We start from the raw sequence: 3,794 nt of genomic DNA, 5'->3' as shown, positions 1-3,794 counted from the left end.
AGGTGCAGGGCAGAGACAACTCCAGAGGGTGAGGAGGTGCAGGGCAGAGACGGCTTCAGAGGGTGAGGAGGTGCAGGACAGAGACGGCTTCAGAGGGTGAGGAGGTGCTGGGCAGAGACGGCTCTGGGGGGTGAGGAGGGGCTGGGCAGAGACGGCTCCGGAGGGTGAGGTGGTGCTGGGCAGAAACAAGCCCGGAGGGTGAGGAGGTGCAAGACAGAGACGGCTCCAGAGGGTGAGGAGGTGAAGGACAGAGATGGCTCCGGAGGGTGAGGAAGTGCAGAGCAGATACGATGCCGGAGGGTGAGGAGGTGCTGGGCAGAGACGGCTCTGAAGGGTGAGGTGGTGCTGGGCAGAGACAACTCCGGAGGGTGAGGAGGTGCAGGACACAGACGGCTCTGGATGGTGTAGAGGTGCACGGCAGAGACGGCTCCGGACGGTGAATAGGAGGACGGCAGAGTCGGAATTGGAGGCTGAGGAAGTGCAGGGCAGAGACGGCTTTGGAGGGTGAGGAGGTGCATGGCAGAGGCAGCTTCGGAGGTTGAGCAGGTGCAGGGCACAGACGTCTTTGGAGGGTGAGGAGGTGAAGGGCAGATACGGCTCCGGAGGATGAGGAGGTGCAGGGCAGAGACGGCTTCAGAGGGTGAGGAGGTGCAGGACAGAGACGGCTTCAGAGGGTGAGGAGGTGCTGGGCAGAGACGGCTCTGGGGGGTGAGGAGGGGCTGGGCAGAGACGGCTCCGGAGGGTGAGGTGGTGCTGGGCAGAAACAAGCCCGGAGGGTGAGGAGGTGCAAGACAGAGACGGCTCCAGAGGGTGTGGAGGTGAAGGACAGAGATGGCTCCGGAGGGTGAGGAGGTGCAGAGCAGATACGATGCCGGAGGGTGAGGGGGTGCTGGGCAGAGACAACTCCGGAGGGTGAGGAGGTGCAGGACACAGACGGCTCCGGAGGGTGAGGAGGTTAAGGTCAGGGACGACTCCGAAGGGTGAGGAGGTTCAGGGCAGAGACGGCTCCGGAGGGTGAGGAGGTGCAGAGCAGAGACGTCTACGGAGGGAGAGGTGCTGGGCAGAGACGGCTCTGAAGGGTGAGGAGGTGCAGGACAGAGACGGCTCCGGAGGGTGAGGAGGTGCAGGACAGAGACAGCTCCGGAGGGTGAGGAGTTGCAGAGCAGAGACGTCTACGGAGGGAGAGGTGCTGGGCAGAGACGGCTCTGAAGGGTGAGGAGGTGCAGGACAGAGACGGCTCCGGAGGGTGAGGAGGTGCAGGACAGAGACAGCTCCGGAGGGTGAGGAGTTGCAGAACAGAGACGGCTCCGGAGGGTGAGGAGGTGCAGGGCAGAGACGACTCCGGAGGGTGAGGAGTTGCTGGGCAGAGACGGCTCCAGAGGGTGAGGTGGTGGTGGGCAGAGACGGCTCCGGAGGGTGAGGTGGTGGTGGGCAGAGACGGCTCCGGAGGGTGAAGAGGTTCAGGGCAGAGACGGCTCCGGAGGGTGAGGAGGTGCAGAGCAGAGACGGCTCCGGAGGGTGAGGAGGTGCTGGGCAGAGACGGCTCTGAAGGGTGAGGTGGTGCTGGGCAGATACGGCTCGGGAGGGTGAGGAGGTGAAGGGCAGATACGGCTCCGGAGGATGAGGAGGTGAAGGACACAGACGGCTCCAGAGGGTGAGGAGGTGCAGAGCAGAGACGACTCCGGAGGGTGAGGAGGTGAAGGGCAGAAACGACTCCGGAGGGTGAGGAGTTGCTGGGCAGAGACGGCTCCGGAGGGTGAGGAGGTGAAGGGCAGAAAAGACTCCGGAGGGTGAGGAGGTGCAGGGCAGAGAGGGCTCCGAAGGGTGAGGAAGTTCAGGGCAGAGACGGCTCCGGAGGGTGAGGAGGTGAAGGGCAGAGACGACTCCGGAGGGTGAGGAGGTGCAGGACAGAGACGGCTCCAGAGCGTGAGGAGGTGCTGGGCAGAGACGGCTCCGGAGGGTGAGGAGTTGCTGGGCAGAGACGGCTCCAGAGGGTGAGGTGGTGCTGGGCAGAGACGGCATCAGACACGTGGATGGGGATGATATAGTTCATGGGAAGATCCCTTTAAGGTGTCCATGATAGAGAGGAGTGGATAGAACCTGTTAATTACAGGGGGGGATCAGACACCATCTAATGAGCAGTATGAGAGCGTGTATCGGGGGTCAGGAGAGTGGTGGATGGCGCCATCTTGTGGCCCCTCAGTGCATTCCTATACTGGGTTACTTTTGGCACCCGGAGACTTGGCGGAGGCCCCGACACTCGTGATTAGGGCTTAGAGGAATTGTTCAGCAGCTCGTCCATCGTGAACCTCCGGAAGACGATCTTTTCGCACGCCGCGTCCTTTCCGCATTCAAATAAGCAGGCGAAGGAGTGAGTGTCCTGGCACACCGCCAGGTCCGAGTACCCGCTGGGACCCTCGTTGATGACCCACGGTGGGGTCCAGGTGGACGGCACAAGGGGTGATTTATTCAAGTAGACTCCTAAGTCCACGCGGCCCCGGCTGCTGGTGGGATGGGAGTAGAGGAGCCAGGACGTGACGCTATGCTGAAGGGGCGACTCTTCCCCGCCGTCCGCCTCGTCCTGAGTTGCCTCCGGAGGCCTGTAGCTCACCACACTGCCCTGGCAGCCATGAGGCGGCTCACACAGGCTTTTATTGTAGTGGGCATCTGTGAACTCCATGGACTGGGGGCTGCTGGTCGCCTCCACCCGGTAGCGCTGACCGGTCCTGGCGCTGCAGTACAGGAGGTCGTTGCCGCTGCTGCAGGTCACCTCGGCCACCTCGCACTCCCCTGTCTTCTGCCGCCACAGTCCGCTGCCCTTGTGCCAGCTCTCTCCGCGGTCGTCGCTGTAGAAGATGAATGAGTGGGGCTTGGTCTTCCAGGGGACGGGCAGGCCGCAGACGCGGGAGTGGATGTAGGACAGGTACGCGGGCACGATCAGCCTGCCCGACGGAGAGCAGACGCCGTGACCGGGGCCAACCGTCAAGGTGGCGCAGCTCTTCAGGTCCTCACCCAGGACCTCCTCCGTCACGTCTTTCGGTAGGCTCCACGATTGGCCGTGGTCGCGGCTGGTGACGTAGCAGAGCCGGGCGGCATTTCGGCCGGTTATGATTTGCCGGAACTCGGAGATTTCGCTTTTTACACAGACGAAGAAGAGGAAGACGGTGTCGGTGTCGGGATGGTACAGCGGGCAGGGGTTCATGGTCCGGTGCCCCGGTAACTTGGCGTGGCTCACCGGCATTGCGTCTTCCCACTAAGGAGGCAAAACAGATGGAGACGTTGGAAAGTCACAAGATCAGACGCGGAGAGAGGTGACATGAGGAGTCGGTACCTGCACCTCCCCGCGCTGCACCCGACCGCGCCGCACCACCAGGTACAGGGCGTCCTGATCATCGGGGGACGAGCGCTTCTCCGCCAAGGCCAAGAAGATGGAGGGAAGAAGAGCAGAGCCGGGATACGATACGTCACACCGCCAGGATCCTGCTGGAACAGGGTCACCGAGTCCAGAGAGAGCGCCCCCGACATGTCTGTACCCGAACCTGCAGGACAGCGGATACACGAGACTGACAGCCGAGAGCAACCTGTATCTAATCCTGTGTGATACTGAAATGTGTATCTAATCCTATCCTGTGATACTGAGCCGTGTATCTAATCCTATCCTCTGTGATACTGAGCCGTGTATCTAATCCTATCCTGTGATACGGAGCCGTGTATATAATCCTATCCTGTGTGATACAGAGCTGTGTATCTAATCCTATCCTCTGTGATACAGAGCCGTGTATCTAATCCTATCC

The 3,794-nt window shown here is 61.7% G+C and overlaps 1 pseudogene; it reads right to left on the bottom strand.

Annotated features, from left to right (window-relative positions):
- Nucleotides 1–2,266: 2,266 nt before the first annotated feature.
- On the bottom strand, nucleotides 2,267–3,525 carry LOC141231551 (sialidase-3-like; annotated as a pseudogene).
- Between the last annotated feature and the right edge of the window lie 269 nt (nucleotides 3,526–3,794).

This window comes from Phyllobates terribilis, unplaced genomic scaffold (assembly GCF_046119375.1).
Source record: "Phyllobates terribilis strain yellow unplaced genomic scaffold, ASM4611937v1 Scaffold_525__1_contigs__length_1214945, whole genome shotgun sequence".
NCBI lineage: Eukaryota > Metazoa > Chordata > Amphibia > Anura > Dendrobatidae > Phyllobates > Phyllobates terribilis.
The sequence above is the reverse complement of the archived record's forward strand: the minus strand, read 5'-3'. Positions and strand labels throughout refer to the sequence as shown.